Source organism: Ascaphus truei, chromosome 2 (genome assembly GCF_040206685.1).
Source record: "Ascaphus truei isolate aAscTru1 chromosome 2, aAscTru1.hap1, whole genome shotgun sequence".
Lineage (NCBI taxonomy): Eukaryota > Metazoa > Chordata > Amphibia > Anura > Ascaphidae > Ascaphus > Ascaphus truei.
The window spans coordinates 90635299-90661332 of record NC_134484.1 but is presented as its reverse complement, the minus strand read 5'-3'; the positions used below and the strand labels follow the sequence as shown (position 1 = coordinate 90661332).

Sequence of the window (26034 nt, the reverse complement as noted above, 5' to 3'; positions counted from 1 at the left end):
ATATGGCGTCGACACTGTAACCGATGCCCCAAACCGGGGCCTGTAACTCGGGAAGCAGGGGGTCTCTGTGCCACAAATCAATGCGGTTCTGCTCAGGGGACCCCCTGCTCCCGCACAATATTATTAAAATACATTAATGCTGCTTCATTACCATAGCGGATAGCCGCTAAGGCAATGAAGGGGTTAACGCATAATAATATGTTTATTGGGGACAATTGCCCCTAATAAACATTGCAATACACAACATACAATACAGTAATGGGCAACATTACTATCATCCACAAATGGATAATAGTGCAGTTGTCCATTTAGAATATATAAACAACAATAAATACATTAAATACATATAGCACTCACCCATGTCCAACTGCCACGAGGAAGGCCATCCTCATCTTCATCCTGCTAATGCCCCATCCGCTTCTGCAAAACAGACCCAAGAATAAAAACATCCAATGTAATGTCCCCTAACCCCTTAATCACCATAGCGGTTATTAACCGCTACAGTCATTAAGGGGTTAACCCACCATCACCCACATACCCTGCCCCACTACCCCCCCATCCCGTGAAGCCTAACCACCCTCACCCACTACCCACAAGGGAGGCCTACCACATACCCTTGGGGCCAATACCCCCTCCCCCAACCCCAACACATACAGTACAATAATGTGCCAAATAACTATTATCCAGATAGGGATAATACATTATTTGGCCATTATTAAACACATTAACTAGCATAGTAAAATAAAGAAAATTCTACTGACCTCATCAATAAGAAGGCCCCGTCGCCAGCATCATTCTTGTGGTCCGTTGCCAAAATAATACATAGCCAATACATTGCAATGACATTCACATATCAATGAACCCCTTAATCACATTCTCGGATACTAACCGCAAAGGTAATTAAAGGGTTAAGCCATCCTGGCCACATACCCACCCTTAACACATTCCTTTGTACAGTGGCTTCATCATGAAAAAAAAAAAAAAAAAAAAGAAACAAAAAAAAAAATATATATATATATATGTACATATATATATATATATATATATATATATATATATATATATATATATATATATATATATTTATATATATATATATATATATATATATATATATATATATATATATATATATTTTTTTTTCATGATGAAGCCACTGTACAAAGGAATGTGTGAAGGGTGGGTATGTGGCCAGGATGGCTTAACCCTTTAATTACCTTTGCGGTAATTATATAAATATATATATACACACATGATGAACTAATATACAAATAAATGTGTCAGGGTTAACAAAAACATGCTCCAATAAAAATACCACTTATCCATAACATCCTCAATGAAATACAATGCAATTTCCTAAACAAATCAAATGTAATCATCCAATCTAAAGCATCAAATGCCAATCCAAAGCCTCAAATGCCACTTAAAACATTGCATTTACATTGTATACATGCTGCATAAAATGTAAGCTACATGTAGACACTGCAAAACAATGTTAACAATACAATATTCCAAATAAAATAGCATTACATCAAAAGAACTATACAATGTAATCCAATTAAGTCACAATCAATCAATTAGCATACATTAATTACATCCCAAAACAATTAAAATAGCATACATACCAATTACACAATTAACTATAGCAACCGTTAAAGAGAACAATTTACCATCATACAAAATAGGACACCAAAAATGACAATAAAAAAAAGCAAGCCTAACCATGACCTAAAGTACAGCATAGAAGCCCAAAAATTACATCTATCTAATTATAAAATACATGAACACACATCTATGCATAGCAGCATAGCCACAATCATTTAAAATAGTGCAAAGCAAGCTTTTAAAACACTATCATTTCTTACCCTGTATGTATATATCTCTCTAGACATACATACATACATATACAGTGGCAAGAAATGATGTACAATAAAAAAAACAACACATGTAAAAAGCAACAAAAAACACAGTTACATTAAATACATTTCTTTAGTTAACTTACCATTACTTGACCCACTCACCGACTCCCGTTAAACAGCTTACTCACGAACCAATCCACGAACCCATAAAATACTAAACCAGAAAATAATAAACATTAAAATAATAAAACACGACAATCCAGGGGTCTTCTACTTCTAATCCATCTTCATCTGTATTCTTCATTCTTCTATCTTCTTCCGGGGTCTTCTTCCCGTCTGCTGCCACGCCCTGGTCTTCTTTCTTCGCCGGAGGTCCTTCCTTCTCGGCGTCTGGCTTCAAAATGTGACGACATAGGCTTTTAAAGGCCTATGACATCACATTTTTGTCATGGTTTCCACGGCCCTGATTGGGCCGTGAAAACCATGTGTTTTGGCCGATAAAAAAAAAATGATGACGTCACTTAAAGGCAATGAAAGCACAGCCAATCAGAATAGCTTTGCTTCAATTGCCTTTAAGATGACGTCATTAAAAGAAACATGGCCGGCCTCACATGGTACGGCAGCCAATCAGAGCGTGGGAACTCCATCCCATCTCTGATTGGCTCTAGTAGACCATGTGACAGAGGCTTGGGGAATAACGGAAATTACATCATTGAAAGCCTGTCAAATGGTACTAGAACCAATCAGAGTAGGGATAGATTCCCACGCTCTGATTGGCTACCGTACCATATGAGGCCGGCCATGTTTCTTTTAATGACGTCATCTTAAAGGCAATTGAAGCAAAGCCATTCTGATTGGCTGTGCTTTCATTGCCTTTAAGTGACGTCATCATTTTTTTTTTATCGGCCAAAACACATGGTTTTCACGGCCCAATCAGGGCCGTAGAAACCATGACGAAAATGTGACGTCATAGGCCTTTAAAAGCCTATGTCATCTCATTTTGAAGCCAGACGCCGAGGAGGAAGGACCTCCGGCAAAGAAAGAAGACCAGGGCGTGGCAGCAGACGGGAAGAAGACCCCGGAAGAAGATAGAAGAAACAAGAATACAGATGAAGATGGATTAGAAGTAGAAGACCCCTGGATTGTCATGTTATATTATTTTAATGTTTATTATTTTCTGGTTTATTATTTTATGGGTTCCTGTTCGTGGATTGGTTCGTGAGTAAGCTGTTCAACGGGAGTCGGTGAGTGGGTCAAGTAATGGTAAGTGAACTAAAGAAATGTATTTAATGTAACTGTGTTTTTTGTTGCTTTTTACATGTGTTGTTTTTTTTATTGTACAGTACATCATTTCTTGCCACTGTATATGTATGTATGTATGACTAGAGAGATATATACATACAGGGTAAGAAATGATAGTGTTTTAAAAGCTTGCTTTGCACTATTTTAAATGATTGTGGCTATGCTTGCTTTTTTATATTGTAATTTTTGATGTCCTATTTTGTATGATGGTAACTTGTTCTATTTAACGGTTGCTATAGTTAATTGTGTAATTGGTATGGATGCTATTTTAATTGTTTTGGGATGTAATTAATGTATGCTAATTGATTGATGGTGACTTTATTGGATTACATTGTATAGTTCTTTTGATGTAGTGCTATTTTATTTGGAATATTGTATTGTTAACATTGTTTTGCAGTGTCTACATGTAGCTTACATTTTATGCAGCATGTATACAATGTAAATGCAATGTTTTAAGTGGCATTTGATGCTTTAGATTGGATGATTACATTTGATTTGTTTAGGAAATTGCATTGTATTTCATTGAGGATGTTATGGATAAGTGGTATTTTTATTGGAGCATGTTTTTGTTAAACCTGACACATTTATTTGTATATTGGTTCATCATGTGTGTATATATATATATATGTAGTGCAGAATAAATGGGTTCTTCAGTATTAGGTGATACCTTTTTTATTGGACTAACAATTTATGTCATAGGACAAGCTTTCGAGAGTTCTCCTCTCTTCTTCAGGTCAAGCAATACTGATATACAAAGGATTCAATGGCTAATACAGTGTAGAGAGAGGAAAAAAAACAACAGATATTTACTGTAGATAAGGTAGGGTGTTAAGTGTTTGAAGCCAGGGGACAGTGTCAAAGAAAGGTGGGGAGGGGAAGGGATGCTAGGGGGGAGAGAAAGTGTGGATAAGAATTGAGGCAAGCAGGATAATTACAAACAATTTTGATAGGGTGTGAGAAAACCCATGTCCGCATTAAGTCCTTTGGTTTTGGTGTCAAGGAGTCTTATCATTCTGAGTTCAAATGTTTTCCGTTCTTGAGTGCTTTTAAACATTCCATTGAGGATTTTGATTTTTAAATCATTTATGGAATGATCTGGTTGTGAGAAGTGATGTCCCACAGGTGAAGAAGAACATGTACTTCACACCACCAACAGGACGCAACATTATACTTGACAGCTACATACAGAGCTTAAGATCACAAGTTTCCTTACTAGCATCAACACAGCAGAAAAAAACTATGTACAACCTATCCCCCATGGAGAGATCTGCAATCAAGGAACTGCGAAACAACCACAACATCACCATCAAACCAGCAGATAAAGGAGGCGCAGTGGTGCTTATGAACACAAATAAATACATAGAAGAAGGCAATAGACAACTCACAGACCACACATACTACAAGAAACTCACGCATAATCCAACCCAGGAATATACAAAGCAACTCATGAATCTCATTCAAACATTCCCTAACCACCTGCAACCACAATTGAAGCAACTAATACCTGACAACCCAGGAGTTGGGATCTTCTACATGCTTCCCAAAATCCACAAACCAGGAAACCCCGGCAGACCTATTATAACTGGTATGGATACACTCACGGAACAAATATCAAGCTAAGTGGAGAATATCCTCAAACCTTTAGTCAGAAGCACCAACAGCTTCATACAAGATACCACAGATTTTCTCAATAATCTTAACAACATCAACCAACTACCATCCAACACACTGCTAGTTACCATGGATGTAGAATCCCTTTACAGCAACATCCCCCACAAGGATGGTATTGAGGCATGCCTGCATTTCCTTACAACATCTCCCCTGGATCAGAAATACAGCGCTGATGTAATTACCAAACTGATAGAATACATCCTCACACACAACTACTTCAGCTTCAACAAGGAAATGTACCTACAACTAATGGGGACTGCAATGGGTATCAAGATGGCACCGCAATATGCCAATCTTTTCATGGCAAATCTTGAACAAAGATTCCTAACTACATGCCTCCACAAACCCTACAAATACTACAGATACATTGATGACCTGTTTATAATATGGACAGAGGGTGAAGAAAACCTAAAACAATTCCACAAGTCCCTGAACTCATTCCACCCATCAATTAAACTCAAAATGGATTATTCGGCAAACCTAATAAACTTTCTAGATACTACACTAACACTGAAAGATGGCAAAATACACACATCTGTATACAAGAAACCTACTGACAGATGCAGTTACCTCCACAACTCCAGCTTCCATCCCACTCATACCAAACAAGGTATCATACACAGCCAGGCTATAAGACATATGCTCTGACACTGAAGACAGAAACAGGCATCTCACAACCCTGACCGAATTGTTCAGACAGAAGGGATACAAACCAAATACCATTGCCAAAACTATTACATCAGCACTAAAAGCCCCACGAGAACACCTGCTACAATACAGACAGAAAGAACCTACCACACGCATAACACTGGTGACCACATACAACCCTACCCTAGAGGGTATACGAAAAATAATCAAAGATCTGCAACCCATACTGACAGAGGATGCGACATTAAAAGAAATCTTTCCCAAACCTCCCATTCTTGCATTCCGGCAACCACCAAACCTCAAACAGAAATTAGTCAGCAGAAAACTTCACAACGATTTTAAAGACATGGATAATGGCACAAAACCGTGCAGCAACAAACGCTACAAACTCTGCAAACATATTTGATATTTGCCAAGATCCCACAGCCCATTACAACAATAGAACATTCAAGGTTAAAAGATCATACAGCTGCACATCCAGAAATATAGTGTATATGATTCAGTGCAACAAATGTGACCAAGGCTGCTACATTGGGGAAACCAGCCAAAAACTACAAGGAAGAATGAATATGCACAGACACTCTATACTCCATCACTAAGAAGGAAGATACTGCTCACCTGTGGGACATCACTTCTCACAACCAGATCATTCCATAAATGATTTAAAAATCAAAATCCTCAATGGAATGTTTAAAAGCACCCAAGAAAGGAAAACATTTGAACTCAGAATGATAAGACTCCTTGACACCAAAACCAAAGGACTTAATGCGGACATGGGTTTTCTCACACCCTATCAAAATTGTTTGTAATTATCCTGCTTGCCTCAATTCTTATCCACACTTTCTCTCCCCCCCAGCATCCCTTCCCCTCCCCACCTTTCTTTGACACTGTCCCCTGGCTTCAAACACTTAACACCCTACCTTATCTACAGTAAATATCTGTTTTTTTTCCCTCTCTCCACACTGTACTAGCCATTGAATCCTTTGTATATCAGTATTGCTGACCTGAAGAAGAAAGCTTGTCCTATGACATAAATTGTTAGTCCAATAAAAAAGATATCACCTAATACTGAAGAACTCATTTATTCTGCACTATCGCAACTGGACTAACACGGCTATTTTCTGCTTTATATATATATATATATAAATATATATATATATATATATATATATATATATATATATTGTTTCTTTTATTGTTATTTTATTTTTTCATGATGAAGCCACTGCACAAAGGAATGTGTGAAGGGTGGGTATGTGGCCAGGATCGCTTAACCCCTTAATTACCTTTGCGGTTAGTATCCGAGAAGGTGATTAAGGGGTTCATTGATATGTGAATGTAATTTCAATGTATTGGCTATGTATTATTTTGGTAACAGACCACAAGGATGATGCTGGCGACGGGGCCTTCTTATTGATGAGGTCAGTAGAATTTTCTTTATTTTACTATGCTAGTTAATGTGTTTAATAATGGCCAAATAATGTATTATCCCTATCTGGATAATAGTTATTTGGCACATTATTGTACTGTATGTGTTGGGGTGGGGGGAGGGGTATTGGCCCCAAGGGTATGTGGTAGGCCTCCCTTGTGTGTAGTGGGTGAGGGTGGTTAGGCCTCATGGGGTGAGGGTGTAGTGGGGGAGGGTATGTGGGTGATGGTGGGTTAACCCCTTAATGACTGTAGCGGTTATTAACCGCTATGGTGATTAAGGGGTTAGAGGACATTACATTGGATGTTTTTACTCTTGTGTCTGTTTTGCAGAAGCGGATGGGGCATGGGCAGGATGAAGATGAGGATGGCCTTCATCGTGCCAGCCGGGACATGGGTGAGTGCTATATGTATTTAATGTATTTATTGTTCTGTATGTATTTTAAATGGACACATGCACTATTATCCATTTGTGGATAATAGTCATTGTGCCCATTACTATACTGTATGTTAGGGGGGTATAGGTTTTGTTGGTGTAATATATATATATATATTTTTATTTATATATATATATATATATATATATATTTCTTTAGTTAGTTTGGGGCTGTTGTGTGTGTTTTCTTTTTATTGTGGGTAGCGGGGGTGGGTGAAGGGGGTATTAGCCCCAATGGTGGTTTGTTTAGGGCTTGCGGGTGGGTAGCGGGAGAGTTTAACCCCTTCATGACCGTAGCGGTTTTAACTGCTACGGTCATGAAGGGGTTAAGCGCACTCGCAACCCCCCTGCAAGCCCTAAACAAACAACAAGGGCCAAATACCCCCTTCACCCACCCCGGCTACCCACAATAAAGATGGCACGGTGGGTTAACCCCTTCAGGTGTTACCAGCAGGCCTACAGTACCAATTATGTGCCCCCCCAAATTAATGTCTAAACACATACGTACTTATAAAGAAATAACCCCCAACCCCCCTTAACACATACAGTATAGTAATGGCCACAATTACTATTATCCACAAAGGGATAATAGTGAATGTGGCCATTTTAAATACATAAACACCAATCAATAAATTAAATTCATATAGCAATTACCACCCATGTCCGGCTGTCACGATGAAGGCCATCCTCCTCTTCATCCTGCCCATGGTCCCCTTCGCTGCTGCAAAACAGACACAAGAATGAAAACATCCAAAGTAATGTCCCCTAACCCCTTAATAACTATAGCGGTTATTACACAGTCATTAAGGGGTTAACCCACCCTCACCCACCACTCGGGATGCCTAAATACCCTCCCACACTAACCCCCCATCCCCGTGAGACCTAACCCCCCTCACCCACTACCCACAAGGGAGGCCTACCCACATACCGTTGGGGAACCCCCCCCCCCACCCCCAGTACCCACAATAAAAACAATACAGTGACCCAGAATAAACATCATAATATTTATTAAATACATTACCCACCCCCTGTGCCCCCCCATAAATACATGATTTATTCTTTTACAAACAGGGTTCATAACGCAGCCCCACGCGAGTCCCCGGTGGGCTGGCGGGGCACCTGGACAGACCTACCGGGTACCAGCAGCCCTTTTCAAACAGGTTCTGGAGGCCTGCTGGTGGGTCCCGCCAGCACCATGGCCCCCAGGTGGTCTCCTTGGGTCACCGTGGGCTACAATTGGGTCCCCACGGTAGGCCCAAGGATGTCTGGGAGCCCCGGGTCAGACCCACAGGTGTCTACGGGGCCTCGGGTGGTTCCCACGGGGGTCTGGGGAACTCACGGGTGCTCACTACGGGTCCGCGGTGCCCCAACAGAAGTGGGACCACACAGCTTCATCCCCGCAGACTACGGGTCGGCGGTGCCTCCACAGATGTAAGGCCACCGCTTCATCCCCGCATGTGTCACCCGTGGAACCACCAGCCTGGTACCCGTGAGATACCCGAGGAAACCACAGGTGGTCTCCAGAGGTCTCACGCGGAACCACGGAACAAACCCTGAATGTAAAAAAAATAAACCTGGCCTATACATTCAATACATTCCCTCCCCCCCCCAACACCTACAGTACAATAATGTGCAAAATAACTATTATCCAGATAGGGATAATAGATTATTTGCCCATTATTAAAAACATTAACTAGCATATTCAAATAATAAAGTACTACTGACCTCATCAATAAGAAGTCTCCGTCGCCAGCAACATCCTTGTCTTGCCCACAAAATACATAGCCAAAACAAAGCCAATACATTGCAATTGCATTCAGATATCAATTAACCCCTTAAACACCTTATCGGATAATAACCGCAAAGGTAATTAAGGGGTTAAGCCACACTGGCCCGATACCCACCCTTCACCAATTAATTTGTACAGTGGCTTCATCATGCAAATATATATATATATATAGGTGGATGTTTGAACTGGGGCGCTCCCTGGAATGTGTGGCTAGAAAATATTTCAACGCCTAGGATATATTAAATAATTAAAAAATGTAAAAATTATGAGATAGTATAAAAGAGTATAAAAATGTATACTGGCCCTTTTTGTTGGTTTTAGCTGCTGCTTGACCTTGAAGAAGGAAACCCCGAGTCCTTCTTAACGTTGCAATAGAAGTATGAAGATGGAACCTGACGAAGCTTACTGCGAAACGCGTTGTTCCCTGCCGGAGCTCATTGAGAGAGGGACCAAGCCAACCGCAGGACATCCGGTGTAGATCATCCCTTCCGGTTCCACTGCCGGACGCGTCAGTGAGAACACCAACGGAGGAAGAGATCTTGCTGGATCAAACCACGCGGCTGATGCTGGCGCAACAAGAGTTGCCATTTAGTGTGAGTGTGTTCATTGTTTATTCACTTTGTATTTTCATCGTTTATTCTTGTTCATGCTCGTTTTCATGTTTTAACTGTTACCAATAAAGACCTGTTTATATTGCTAATTCTGGTTTTGCACATACTTTGGTCTATGGGCGATGGGGAGAGGAACCACTCACACACCACACCCATTCGGGATAGTTTGCTGAGACGTACCTACATCACCTAAACAGGCTGACATCACCCACTGAGGGAATGAACTCACATTAGGCCGTGTGAGTTTTTTGTTTATTGTCACTCCGCTATAGGAGTTTGCATTCACCAACCACAGTCAGCATTGAGGGTGAAGTCTCACACAAGCCCGTGTGAGTCACTGAAACTAATTGTTTACGTTTCATTTACTGTATATCCAGTGGCAATCCACTATCATCCCAACCTTCACATCCCCCACCTCCTCCCCCTCCCCCCCCCCTTCATCCCCCACACACGTTGATGCATGCACTAATACTGTGTTTTATTATATTTTATTCCATCTTTTATTCAACTCCACTCTGTTCCACCAACATCGTGAGGTCCATGAGTTTGCGCTGACCATCTTCATACTTCTATATATCAGTCTTTGCTGCTATGCTTTATTGTGTGTTTAAAGTATTTTACAATTAGATAGATGTAATTGTTGATATTGTATTGTGTTCTTGAGGTCAGGTTTAGGCTTCGTTTTGTATTTGGTATTCTTGTTGGTACATATATTTTTTCTCGGGCTCAATTGTTATGTTAAAGGCTTGAAATTGTTAATTGTTTAATTGTTAGGGATGGAATGTAAATTGTTTAGGGATGTCATTAATGAATGGTAATTGATTTATGTTTACTGGATTGGATAAAATAGTTTACTTGTTTGGAGGTATTTCTATTTGATTGCAATTTTATTGTTAACATTCATTTGCAGAATGTATATGATGCATAGATTGGATGCATCATATATGCAATGTAAATGCAATGTATTGATTGCCATTAGAGGTATTTGATTAGCATTTGATGATTGTGATTGTAAGATCAGTTAGGATTATGAAAGGAAATTAATTTTATTGTAGTGTGCCTTTATGGAGAATTGTTATTTGTAGTACAGTATGGTTTTGATAACCCTTCTACATTTATTTGTATATTGGTTCATCATGTGTGTGTGTGTGTATATATATATATATATACACATATATATCTGTTTTTCCATCCCTATACACCAATAGGGACCACTAAGTATCCACACACACACTTTTAGTTGCTCTACAAACTCTCACATTTCCACACCCACCCACACCATTTATATCCACTCCCACTCCACACACACCTTGTATAAAGCACTGTATATACTGTGGGCTCCCCATTCATTTTTATTCACACTGATACACATACACACTCTTTCTTCACTTGCTTTCATTTTCCTTTTGACACCTCTAGCCATAAATCTCATCCACACCGGGGGAACGAACAGCACAGATAACATTCCAAGAGACACTGTTTTTAAGTATACCTTTTGCTTCATTCATTGTAACATCGCCGGAAGAAGAGATCAGTGTATCTCGAAAGCTCGCACAAATAAAAGCAGTTCGTTAGCCACAGAACGGTATCATCTATTTATTTTTTGATTATTATATATATATATATATATATTTGCAAGATGAAGCCACTGTACAAATTAATGGGTGAAGGGTGGGTATCGGGCCAGTGTGGCTTAACCCCTTAATTACCTTTGCGGTTATTATCCGATAAGGTGTTTAAGAGGTTAATTGATATCTGAATGCAATTGCAATGTATTGGCTTTGTTTTGGCAATGTATTTTGTGGACAAGACAAGGATGTTGCTGGCGACGGACACTTCGTATTGATGAGGTCAGTAGTACTTTATTTATTTGAATATGCTAGTTAATGTTTTTAATAATGGGCAATTAATCTATTATCCATATCTGGATAATAGTTATTTTGCACATTATTGTACTGTAGGTGTTGGGGGGGGGGTGTATGTATTGAATGTATAGGCCAAGTTTATTTTTTTACATTCAGGGTTTGTTCCGTGGTTCTGCGTGAGACCTCTGGAGACCATCTGTGGTTTCCTCGGGTATCTCATGGGTACCAGGCTGGTGGTTCCACGGGTGACACATGCGGGGATGAAGCGGTGGCCTCACATCTGTGGGGGCACTGCCGACCCATAGTCTGCGGGGATGAAGCTGTGTGGTCCCACTTCTGTGGGGGCACCGCCGACCCGTAGGTGCGGGGATGATGATGTGTGGTCCCACTTCTGTGGGGGCACTGCGGACCCGTAGTGAGCACCCGTGAATTCCCCAGACCCCCGTGGGAACCACCCGAGGCCCCGCAGACACCTGTGGGTCTGACCCTGGGCTCCCAGACATCTTTGGGCCTACCGTGGGGACCCAATTGTGGCCCACGGTGACCCAAGGAAACCACCTGGGGGCCATGGTGCTGGCGGGACCCACCAGCAGGCCTCCAGAACCTATTTGAAAAGGGCTGCTGGTACCCTGTAGGTCTGTCCAGGTGCCCCGCCAGCCCACCGGGGACTCGTTATGAACCCTGCGTTATGAACCCTGTTTGTAAAAGGATAAATCTTGTATTTATGGGGGGGCACAGGGGGTGGGTAATGTATTTAATAAATATTATGATGTTTATTCTGGGTCACTGTATTGTTTTTATTGTGGGTACTGGGGTGGGGTGGGTTCCCCAACGGTATGTGGGTAGGCCTCCCTTGTGGGTATTGGGTGAGGGGGGTTAGGTCTCACGGGGATAGGGGGTTAGTGTGGGAGGGTATTTAGGCATCCTGAGTTGTGGGTGAGGGTGGGTTAACCTCTTAATGACTGTAGCGGTTAATAACCGCTATGGTGATTAAGGGGTTAGGGGACATTACTTTGGGTGTTTTCATTCTTGTGTCTGTTTTGCAGCAGCGGAGGGGACCATGGGCAGGATGAAGAGGAGGATGGCCTTCATCGTGGCAGCCGGACATGGGTGGTGAGTACTATATGTATTTAATGTATTTATTGTTGTTTATGTATTTTACATACACAGGGGGTGTATGTTGTTTATTGCAATGTTTATTGGGGGCAAATGTCCCCAATAAACATGTTATTCTGCCTTAACCCCTTCATTGCCTTAGCGGCTATCCGCTATGGTAATGAAGCAGCATTTATGTATTTTTAATACTATTGTGCTGGAGCAGGGGGCCCCCTGAGCTGAACCGCATTGATTTGTGGCTCAGATACCCCCTGCTTCCCGAGTTACAGGCCCCGGTTTGGGGCATCGGTTACAGTGTCGCCGCCATATTTATAGCGGGCACGTCGCGAATGGGACGCTATAAAGATGGCGGCGATACTGCCACCCGATGACACATTCCGGAGCCTGTAACTCGGGAAGCAGGGGGTCCCTGGTCCACAAAGTGATGCGGTTCAGCTCGGGGGACCCCCTGCTCACTGTACAGTATTATTAAATAAATATTCATGCTGCTTCGTTACCATAGCAGATACCCTCTAAGGTAAGGAACGAGGCTTTATTGATGTGTGTGTTTTACTCATAGTGTAGATGTGCAGAGGGTCTCCGGAGCGGAATCGGTTTGGTTTTAGGTCTGGGGACCCCCTGCTCTCCGAGATACAGGCCCCTTTAGGGGGTGCCGGTATCCCTCTGCTTTGTTTAAATTTCACGGTCACGTGATCGGGACCTTTAAATGCAGAGGGATACCGGCACCTCATAAAGGGACCTGTATCTCGGGAAGCAGGGGGTCCCCAGACCTAAAACCAATGCGGTTCAACTCCGGAGACCCCCTGCACATGTACACTAGGAATAAAAGTTGTTTATACAGCACCGACATTGTTTATTGAACTAAATCACGACGGCACGCCGAGATCTACCCCAGCTGCCGCCAGTAACAACCGCGCGCCGCCGCGTTTCCCCCACGCACCCCCCCTCCACTTCGCGTGCAATTTACCTCCCTTCCCGACCCCGTACCCGGCTCCTGCTCTGCCCCTCTGCTTCCCCGCACCCCCGCTTACCTTCATTTGATCTCCAGGGGTGTCGGGGAAGCCAGGGGAAGCCGGGGAAGATGGGGAAGCCGGGCGCGCATGTTACTGTGACGTCACAGTGCGCCGCCACGCGCCGCGGCTACCCGCTTCCCAGCCGCATGGAGCCGGCGGCTTTTGCTTCAATAAGCAATGTCGCCACTGTAAATACTTTATTTGTTGCCGATGTTTGCGCTGAGAGAGCGGCTTGTCTCTCTCTGCTGCAAACACCTATCGGCAGAAAAAGCTTATCGGAAGGCTTATCGGGAACCAGGCTGTATCGGCACAGGCTCATCGGCAGCTTTGCTTTCGCAGTGCTTCGGCAGGGATCGGAAGGATTCGGCCCTTACTGAATACTGCGAGGGTAAATCGCCAAAAAAAGGCCTATCGCCCACCTATCCGCCACACTTGGCGAAAAAATTTTAAAGGGCTTACTGCATGTGGCCCTATGCGCCTAAAAAGTCCTCTCGCCAAGTATTCCTTATCCGCATGATTCTGCCGATTTTCCCTAGCCGTATGCAATAAGTGCCGAATCCCTTCCGAATCAAGCCGAAAACATTTGTTCCCACTCTGCCGATGATTTGCTGATCACACACAGGTGTATCGGCGTGCATGGCGGGGTGGTATTAGGTTCGCCAATTAAACTTCTTGCTGAATCTGCCGAAGCAATCATATTTTTGATTGAGCGGCCCATTTAAAGGCAGTGTGTATTTGTATTCATTCTCTGTGTTGTTGAGAGAGACAGAGAGAGAGAGAGACACACAGAGCTGGGCGATTTACATATTTCATATTGACTGAGAGTTGTTGTGTATTGTGAGAGGTTTGTCCTGTGTTGTTTTGTTAACATCTTTGTCTTGTTTTCACTTTGTAAGTGTTCAGTGCGATTGTCTTTAAATTTCTTTTCTGTTCTTTGTGAGTGCTATAGGTATGGCCGAAAGGCGTGGGAAGAGTGATGCTGGTGTGAGTGGTACTGGTAGTCGTGTGAGTACACGTCTGAGTGAACGTAGGATTCAGGGGAGTCCTGTTGCTGTGAGTGCAACTGGTGTTGCTGAGAGTGCGAGTGGTGTTGCTGTGAGTGCGAGTGCTGCTGGTGGCTCTGTTGCTGGTGCTGCTGGGGTGTCTGTAGCTGGTGCTGCTGGGGTGTTTGTTGCTAGTGCTGCTGGGGTGTCTGTTGCTGGTGCTGGTGGGGTGTCTGCTGCTGGTGCTGCTGGGGTGTCTGGTGGTGGGGTCATTGGTGGTGGGCCGCTTTTGGAGTCTCTTCCATTGGAAGAAGGAGAGTCCAGTCAGCAGCAGCCAAGCTCTGGGGCTGCACGTGTTCGGAGGAAACGTGTGAAGCGGCCACGTAATCCTCGTTTCAATGAAGAGGAAAACAGAGTTCTTGTCACACGGATTTTGGAGCACTATGACTCTCTGTATGGGCATTTACTAGGTAAGTCTATCTTTGCATTGATTGTTCAAAGACATGTTATCCTAGGTCATGTGAAATGTCTTAATATCAAGCTATAATTCTCTAATATTTATCAATTAAAGTAATTGTTACACACATAACCCTTCATGCTTTATAACGACCATAACAATCAGTCTAAAAAGTTTGCCAAAGTTCAAACAATATTCATGCAAGCTTCCTTAGATTTGTATGTTTCCACGTAAATGCTCATGTGCAACACATATTCAACCTAAACCAGCATGTTTGGTATCTCTTGGAACAGGTATCATTTTTGTACAATGTTCGTCTTTCTATTAATTTGTAATGTCATATATTTTTTATGTATTTCAAGGGCGGACAAGTTCAGCCTCAAAAAAAGAAATGTGGGATCAAATAACATTGGCTGTGTCTGTGTGTGGGAATCATGTCAGGGACCGGGCGAATTGTCGGAAGAGATTCGATTATATCAGGGCAAACTTAAAGAAAAAAATACAAGCACAACGGATGCATGCTTCTGCCACTGGAGGTGGCCCGCCAGCACAAGCTCTAATGTTAACTCCATTGGAGGAGCAGATGGGGGAAAAATTTCTTCCTGTCGTCGTGGAGGGTTTGGCAGGGGACAGAGATATCGGAATCTATTCAGCTCAATTTCCACCAGGTGACAAATGTTACTGTACTACGCGTGTCGTATGTTACAGTTCTTATCTATATTTCCGCTGAAACTTATAGTTTTTCCTAATATAAGCATACCTACATATATATCTGTATATATGTCTCTCTCTCTCTCTCTATCTATCTATCTATTTATCTATCTATCTATATATATATATATATATATATATATATATATATATATATATATATATATATATATATATATATATGTATATATAGTTGTCCTAAAAAAACAAAAAAAATTATATATATATATATCTATGTGTGTTTGGAAACATGTATTGGCTCAGCTATCGTGGATGACATCATTATGAGTAAACATACACAACTTTACCTGCATGAAGGGATTATGTGTAATGATCTTCCAAATAAAAAAAAAAGGGAAATGGTGTACAGTATATAGCGCTAAAAGGTAAAACAATAACAATACAGTGTATTAATATTAATAATATTATGTGACCCTACACAAAATCAAAAAATGGGCTAGGCTGCCAGGTGATACTAACTCCAAGACACAGTTAGCAAAAAGAAACACAAAATAAACAATACAAACCAGTGCCAAAATAGTCCAAAGGTAATACTTATAGTCCAATGGTGTTAAAGTTTCTAGTGGTGGATATCAGCTTCCAGCTTCTCCACAAGATGTTACTCCATACATATGTTGCAGAAAGAAAAAAGATCAAAAGAACACATCATAGTGCAACAATGCAAATATTTATTTATTTATTTATTTATAAAATATTTTACCAGGAAGTAATACATTGAGAGTTACCTCTCGTTTTCAAGTATGTCCTGGGCACAGAGTAAGACAAATAATACATGGTTACAAATACAGTTACATAAATGAACAGGGTATACATTATATACAAGACATTGCGTGCACAGTTAAAGAAAATATATGTTATGGGCGTATGAAACAGTTACAGACCAGATTAAAATGTGAGACAGCCTTAGATTTGAAAGAACTTAAACTGGTGGTGGATGTGAGAGTCTCTGGTAGGTTGTTCCAGTTTTGGGGTGCACGGTGGGAGAAGGAGGAACGGACGGATACTTTGTTGAGCCTTGGGACCATGAACAGTCTTTTGGAGTCTGATCTCAGGTGATGAGTGCTGCAAGTGGTAGGGGTGAGGAGCTTGTTCAGATAGCTGGGTAGCTTGTCCATGAAGAATTTAAAGGCAAGACAGGAAAGGTGAACTTTGCGCCTAGACTCTAGTGATGACCAATCTAATTCTTTAAGCATTTCGCAGTGATGTGTGTTGTAGTTGCATTGGAGAACAAAACGACAAATTGAATTGTAGAGGGTGTCAAGTTTGCTAAGGTGGGTTTGAGGTGCCGAGTCATATACTATGTCTCCATAGTCAATAATTGGCATTAGCATCTGCTGTGCGATACCCTTTCTGACCAGGAGACTTAGGGAGGATTTGTTCTGTAAAGTACCCCTAGTTTGGCATAGGTCTTGGTTGTCAGGGTATCAATGTGCATCCCGAATGTTAAGTGGGAGTCAAACCATAAGCCCAGGTATTTAAAACTAGTAACAGGAGTTAGGGTGGTGTTAGCGTTGGTTCTAATCAGGAGCTCAGTCGCTGGAAGCTTTAAAAATGTAGTCTTGGTCCCAAATACCATTGTTACAGTCTTGTCAGTGTTTAAAAACAGTTTGTTTTGGGAAATCCAGTTTTCGAGTCTCAAAAAGTCAGACTGAAGTATGTGTTGAAGGTCAGAGAGGCTTTGGCTGTGTGCATATAGGATTGTGTCGTCTGCATACATGTGTATTGAGGCTTCCTTACAAGCTTTGGGAAGATCATTAATGAACATTGAGAAGAGTAGGGGCCCCAGAACAGGGCCTTGGGGGACACCACAGGTGTTCGAGTTAGAGCCTGAGATGGACACATGTTGGGATCTTCCTGATAGGTAGGACTGAAACCAGTTTAAAGCATGCTTCCCTATTCCAGAGCTCTGGAGATTGTTAAGCAGGATAGCATGATCAACTGTGTCAAAAGCCTTTGCAAAATCTAGGAATATTGCACCAGTGAGTTGTCCACGTTCCATTCCACACTGGATTTCATTGCAAACTTTTAGCAGGGTAGTTACGGTGGAGTATTTGGGACAAAAGCCAGATTGGAATTGGCTAGGGAAATTTGTCTTGGTGTAGAAATCGCTTAATTGGGAGTGGACACATTTTTCCATTACTTTGGATAGAATTGGGAGAAGTGAGATTGGCCTGTAGTTTGAGACAGTGTTTTTGTCCCCACTTTTGAAGATTGGGACAACTCTGGCAGTTTTCCAAGTCTTAGGGATATGGCCTGCAGACAGGATAGAGTTGACTATGGAAGCAATTGGTTTGGCAATAGCTGGGGCACCAAGTCGTAGGAACCTAGATTGTAGTAAGTCAGGTCCACATTGGCTGCTTAGTTTTAGTTTGAGGAGCGCTTGTGTAATCTCCTCTTCAGATACTGGGCCAAATTGAAAATTGTGGGCAGTATTGGGAGGGAGTGGGGCTATGTGTGTACTCCCAGGGTGAGATTCAGATTTGTGGTTTGGGCTGCGTTTCGCTAATAAGTTAGTGGCACACCCCACAAAGTAATCATTGAATGCATTTGCAATGTCAGTGGGGTTTGTCAGAGTAATATCCCCCTTAGTGATATTACTTGGTTGTTGATGGTTAGGAGGCTGGAATATATTGTAGATATAGAACATGCAGGACAAACAGGACAGGACAAACACTAAATAGAACAAGCAAGGCTGACTAATAGTAAGAGTTAATTTAATATACACAATAAAAAACTATAGCAGATGTGGGATCCGGTAGGTTAAAACCGGAGTCCTACTTACAGAACTGCCACAGATCATAAGCAGAGATATAGATGAATGGTGACCGGCTGTAGCTCTGTGTGAACACGTGACATCCAAAGGTTTCTTCCAAATGGTGTCCTGCACTCCGCAACCGGAAGTGCGTCACTCCGAATGAATCTGGAGCTCTCCAGGGACTGTCAGTCAATCCGCAGCCGGAAACACATCACCAGGGTCGGGTAGAAATGCCGAAATCCCTTCTCTCAAACGATTACTGCAATCACGCTCTGCAAGTCCTCTGCCTTAGTTGAAAGTAACTCAAAACAAATTGCCCAACGCGTTTCGTGCGCATGCGCACTTCTTCGGGGGATATAGATCACTAGGCATGAAATACCTATATACTGACAGGACTAATACTATTGGATGGCAAAACACCCACCCATAACCAAATCAACCTGCGTGATTGGTCTAAATAGCTGTAAGTCACGCCTAGTATACACACAGCCTTACTAACAAATATACAATTAACAAACGATCACATTACAAACATAAATCCTTTAAATACTGACAAAAATGAAGTTATATAATTAAAATGCTATGAATAACATACATCATATTACAAGCATTTAAAAATCAACGTATTAATCATAAAAAAACACGCAAACCTAAATCCATAAAGGAAAAGTGACACATTCTTTTAGTCCATAAAAATATATATATTAAAAAATATAATTTATTATTTTTTTACGAATACATAAATAAATATTAGAATTAAAAATATATATTAAAAATATAAATATATTATTTTAAAAAGACTCCCAGTTCAAAATCAATATTCAAGCCATTAGGAGAGAGGGTCTTCAGCTCATAGATCCAATAAGCTTCACGCCTACTGATCTGATTAAGCTGATTCCCCCCTCTCGTTTGTTTGTGATCGTTTGTTAATTGTATATTTGTTAGTACGGCTGTGTGTATACTAGGCGTGACTGACAGCTATTTAGACCAATCACGCAGGTTGATTTGGTTATGGGTGGGTGTTTTGCCATCCAATAGTATTAGTCCTGTCAGTATATAGGTATTTCATGCCCAGTGATCTATTTGCCCTGAAGAAGTGCGCATGCGCACGAAACGCGTTGGGCAGTTTGTTTTGAGTTACTTTCAACTAAGGCAGAGGACTTGCAGAGCGTGATCGCAGTAATCGTTTGAGAGAAGGGATTTCGGCATTTCTACCCGCCTCCTGGTGATGTGTTTCCGGATGTGGATTGACTGACAGTCCCTGGAGAGCTTCGGAGTGACGCACTTCCGGTTGCGGAGTGCAGGACACCATTTGGAAGAAACTTTTGGATGTCACGTGTTCACACGGAGCTACAGCAGGTCACCATTCATCTATATCTCTGCTTATGATCTGTGGCAGTTCTGTAAGTAGGACTCCGGTTTTAACCTACCGGATCCCACATCTGCTATAGTTTTTTATTGTGTATATTAAATTAACTCTTACTATTAGTCAGCCTTGCTTGTTCTGTTTAGTGTTTGTCCTGTCCTGTTTGTCCTGCATGTTCTATATTTGCATTGTTGCACTATGATGTGTTCTTTTTATCTTTTTTCTTTCTGCAACATATGTATAGAGTAACATCTTGTGGAGGAGCTGGAAGTTGATATCCACCACTAGAGACTTTAACACCATTGGACTATAAGTATTCCCTTTGGACTATTTTGGCGCCGGTTTGTATTGTTTATTTTGTGGATCTTCCAAATAACACACACTGCAACCTTCTACCTTACAAAGCATTCAACATCTTTGCCCTATAGTTGAAAGCTGAATGTATGTGTGAATCTTTGTACAAACAATGGGTTAACATGCATAACCACAAAGCACACCCGCACTCATTCTTTGTCACAGTAATGATAACTTAAATATATATATTACACCTATAAACAGGCCATTACTGCCTAATCAAGTCTTGCATGGAATATTGTGCATTCAAAGGCGAACATAAATAATTTGCAAACACAAATTTCATTATGTTTTATTAAAGCTCTTTGTTCGCTTCATGTAATATAATGTGAGCATAAATAGGAACATGTACCATATGGTATTTAATTGTGTTCATATGTAGCTCACTTCATATTTGTATTTCGCACATGTACCGGTGTGTGAAACCAGCTGCAATTAATATGTAATCACAGCATAGAGGTGAACAGAGGGGGTGGGGTCGGCCACAGAGCCAGATCACAGGGTCATGGTAGGGTCAAGTCTTGTGAGACGCCTTACAGGTGGTAGAACCAAATAAAAGATCAGGGTGGTGTCACATCTTGGGGGAGGGACTACAGTTGTTAGAAGCTGACAAGGTGAACAGAAGTTTATCACATTCATTTGAAATGGTAATTATCTGAATACTTTCACCCACCAGTCCACTATATATGAAAACGTACGTTAGTCATTCGTTCACTCATATATTCTTTTAACGTTATAGATACGCCACCTTATCACACCAGTACCAACTGTGAGCGACACACTGCATGTGTTGCTGAGTGTCAGCCACATTGAGCGCTACACCTGCTTCTCTTAAATGTTTGGACAGATCTCTAAACACATTCATACTGCTGCGGCCGAGTTTATTTGAGCATTTGCTCGGTCTCGGCCGCAGCAGTAACCAGGCGCGCGCCGGAGGGTGCCGGGTGCGCGCCGAAGCCGCGGAGGAGCGCCCTCCGATCGGGGCTTTCTCCCTCCGCTCGCCGGGTCCGCCGGGTCCCCCGGAACCCCCTGCCGCCATACCCCACATTGCGGGACACCAGGGCTCCCTCGGGGAGCCCTGGACACGCGTGCAGGGAGCGCAGGCACCCGATGACGCGTGACCGCGCGTCGATGATGCGCACCACGCCGAGGGAGTGCGGCTAGCATGCCGGGGCATCCCTAGGCTTGCGGAGCTAGCCGCAGTCAAATAAAATGTGCCGCCTCTGTACACATTTCCACAATTAGGTGCTGAATTGTAAGCAGAGTCAACTTTGCTTACATGGTAGTGATGTACATTATTATAGTTAGATTACTACACAACATATGCAGTATATGTACAAGAGAATACTTCATTTTACAACGCATTCCTGCATGAACATTGTATGTTGTATGGTGTTGAAAATAAATGTGCCGATTAGGTTCACATGTACATTTATGTTAAGATGGATAATATACAGATTGCCCGAACCATATCATTGTCATTTCGTTATGTGATGCTGATATTTAGCCATAACTACTCCCACTACAGATACTTCATGTTAATTATGTACACATGACAATTAAATTCTGATGTTATTCTTCTATATAGTTGCTCCTGCAGCTCCTGTGTCACCTGTCACTGAACATGTCTCATCACCTGTCCCATCAAGGTCATCATCAAGAATGGAAGGTAAGTGTATGAGGTGCAGCACATATAACGTGTACATTTGAAGAATTTCATTTGCCATGCAAAATAAATGCCTTTCACATGTAATGAACTTCACATCAGTTATTGTCACAGAAGATGTAGTGTTTCCTGACAACATGTATTGTGTGTGTTTTAAAGTATCAGATAGGAGTTGTGATGTTACAACAAACTTTAATTCATTCTTCTTTCACACTGAGTCGAAACATCATTGTTACTTCAAGCATCATCTTTTAATTGGACACAAATAAAAAATTAGGGAAACATGTTATGTGTTACACAATGAGAACAACTATCATTATAGTGAAAACAAAGGGAAACTTCCATGGCAGTTCATAATGTCTTTCTTTATTTGTAGAACCAGATGTTGCCGCTCAAGGACAAATTCACTCAAGTGACCATGAAGATGTTGACACTCCTGGATTAACCCAGCATTCAAGTCCTCCTGCTCGTGACACCTACTCAGCTATTGCAGCTTCTGAAGAATGAATCGTGGGTGAAGAAAATCGTCGCCATTCAGAAATGATGTCAGTGCTTGAAAGGATGATCTCACTGCATGAAAGGATGCATGAAAGGTCAATATCAGAAATGTCACAAATGCAAAAAGTCATCATCCAAGTTCCTAAAGAAATCCAAAATGTAAACAGGACATTACAAGCACTAGTTCTGAATGTAAGCCAAGCAAATCAGTTTCGGAGTACAGCAAGAGAACAACAATTCCACTTTACCCCATCAGAGGATGGATCTTTACATGCTGCTACTATTTCTCCTGAGTCATCAGTTCTTCATTCCCCAGTTCTGGATGATAACGGTACAGTAGGTGCAAGTTCTGTACAGGTCCCTGTCAAAATCCAACCGCTTACATCTGTTCAAAATATGGCACCGACACCTACAAATGAGACACGCAAAAGAAAGTTAGGGCAACAATTACTAATAACCAGCTTTTGGAAAAAGATTAAAACACAAAAACAAGAAAGTGCTCCACCATCACTCTTGCAATGTTTATCAACTATTTCACAACTGCCACAGCCCACACCCAGTGCCCCTGAACTGCCACAGCCCACATTTAGTGCCCCTGAAGTGCAACAGCCCACACTTAGTGCCACTGAAGTGCCACAGCCCACACCCAGTGCCACTGAAGTGCCACAGCCCACACCCAGTGCCCCTGAAGTGCAACAGCCCACACTTAGTGCTAGTAAAGTGCCACTGCCCACACCCAATGCCATAGAACTGCCACTGCCCACACCCAGTGCCACAGGACTGCCACAGGCCAGTACAAGTGGTACAGTTGTACACATGAATGTTTATAAATGCTCACTGACTCAATGAAGGCATATTTTATAACATATGAATATCTATTAATCATCACTTGATTCATGGTACAACATTATTACACACTTGGCATGTTAATGGAAGATGACATTCACTTAGCTCTTGTTCAAGATGATGTATGTGGGTTATTTTGGTAATGTAGATAGTCATTTCATGCTAATATTATTGCTCAAAACATCCAGGGGGAGCATGTGGGGAGATAAGAGAACAATATATACAATATAAGTACAGACGTCAAGTATTTTATGGATATAAAAGCAGTGTCTTGGCTCTTATGGTTGATCTACTCACAGGAGCAAGGTGATATTTTGAGCAGTTGGCAAATTGGGTTGCCACCCTTGAAGATATCTATGAGTTGTACCCCCCTAGCGATTCTCCGTCAGCAGTGTATGTATAGAGAGAGGGAGAAAACTACATAGTGCGATCAATATGATAGTTTATATTTGAAAAAACACAATTAAAATGCGCACTTACAATTTTCACAAAAGTTTAAAAGCATGTATCACAATATGTGAATGGAGGATCTCCCGAAACAGCTCACCGCCTCCTTCAGGTCAGTCTGCTGGCTTCCACAGCTCTGCGTCCTGGACCGGAGCTTCCTTCTGCGCGCCCGTCTGCAAGATGTGACGTCACTGCATTCAGAGCTGGTTCTACGGATCGTCTCCAAGACCAAAATAGGTCCACTGGTAAAACTCTACGCATTTCGCCTCAGCTACCAAACTGTTTCTCGGCTTCGTCAGGAGTATGATCTGTGTTCTGTTGGTGGCTATTTATACATATTTAATCAATTAAAAAACGGCTTAATTAATTAGCCCAAATTGCACTGGGGAGTCATTATTAGAATCAAATAGGAATGTGGTAATGTAGTAAACATAGGTACATACATAACATTGGAACATGGGAATTTGCACTCTATTAATTACATACAATGTGTTTGACAATATTGATTACATATCAATAACAATTCAACCCTTAGTGGGTTTTATAACATGTCACCAGGAAAATGCTCATACTTAATGATGTTTGGCAATGCAGGCATATTGAATGCACAATGCATATATAGAGATAAAAAATAAAAATAAAAATAAAAAACCCATAATATAAATGGGAGGGAGATTAAGAATTCATATTATAATAGATGCTAATACTGGCCCAAATGGTTTGAGGGAGTTGGTGACAGGTTAATACGTTCTTGAGCTCTGTAGGTAATTAGCAGAAGTATTGGCATATCATTATGCCTATATTTAAGGTCAAAAAAGAGACTGATGAGGTTTTTGCAAAAGATTTCATGGATCCTCAAAAAATGACGTCATGGTTCATCAAAAAATGACAAAAAAATGTATTTCTTAGACACTTCATGCCACATTGAGGGATACTTAACTCATATGTGTTTATTAGTGTGTATACTTAACTAATATCTAATTATTAAAGGGTAGGGCTGATGTTACTGTGCTTACTGATCACACAATTGAAAAAAGGATGTGCTGCAGTGATCAAAAATGTGGCGTGGGGGTGATTTTTTTGAGCAAACCATTGCAGTGACATATCATTTACATAAAATGGTGCATATAGAATGAATATATAGCTAATAACAAAGACACATTTTAGAGACTGATAGCCATTCTTGGAGGTAGATCTGAAATGAAAAGCAGGTGAAAGCAACGAGGGAGCAGAGGCAAAAAACAATTATTACATTGACAGATGTTTTAATTCAAAAAAGGGGTGATATCTATCTCAGCGTTTAGTCCTCTTGGAGCTAATGTTTTGAAACGGTGAATCCAAAAGGTTTCTCGTTTTAAAAGTTCTAAACCCCTATCACCTCCCCTCCAATGGGGTAATACATGTTCAATGGCTTTGAAGGTTAGGCATGTCGGTTCCCCACCATGGAATTCAGTAAAATGGTTAGGGATACTATGATTGGTTAGTTTCCTACTAATGCCACTAAGGTGCTCGATGATTCTAGTTCTTACGGGTCTAATTGTTTTGCCAATGTATTGTAACGTGCAAGAACACTCTATCATGTACAATACATGATCTGTTCTGCAAGTCATGGAAGTGTTGATATTGAAGACCTCACCCGTGACATTAGAACTGAACTTGGTTTGTTCTGATGATCTGAACCTACATGCCCTACAGGTGGAACAACCAAAAAAGCCTTTCTTATTCAGCCACCCATTATCCTTGGATTTGTTGTCCTTGAGCGCACTGGGAGCTAGTTTGTTCTTGAGATTGCTTGCTTTAGTAAAGATTACATTGGGCTTATCTGGGATATTGGGGCCCAGGATGGGATCGTTTTTAAGGATCTCCCAATGTTTCGTAATGATTTTTCTTACTTTCCCAGCATCTCTACTATATCCTGTCAGGAATGCATAGTCAAATTTGTTGTTCCTTGCTTTATCTTTTTGTTTGGGTCTCAGTAAATCGCCTCTGTGAACTTCCTCGGCCTTCTTCCTAGCTGATTCTATTTTCTCCTCAGAATATTTTTTATCCAGAAATCTATCCTTAATTTTTTCGGATTGAGTATGGTATTGTTCAATGTCAGTACAATTTCTTCTGATTCTGGTAAATTGACTGGATGGAACATTATCCATCCATCTTGGTAAATGGCAGCTGTCTCTTCTAATGAAATTGTT

At 41.5% G+C, this 26034-nt stretch overlaps 1 long non-coding RNA gene across 1 annotated transcript; it reads right to left on the bottom strand.

Annotated features, from left to right (window-relative positions):
• Window positions 1-22397: 22397 nt before the first annotated feature.
• LOC142488537 (uncharacterized) lies at window positions 22398-22917 on the bottom strand. Its single transcript, XR_012799480.1, has 2 exons — window positions 22798-22917; window positions 22398-22621 (listed from the first exon to the last, which is right to left on the bottom strand). It is a non-coding gene; the product is annotated as an uncharacterized LOC142488537 (long non-coding RNA).
• Window positions 22918-26034: the final 3117 nt, after the last annotated feature.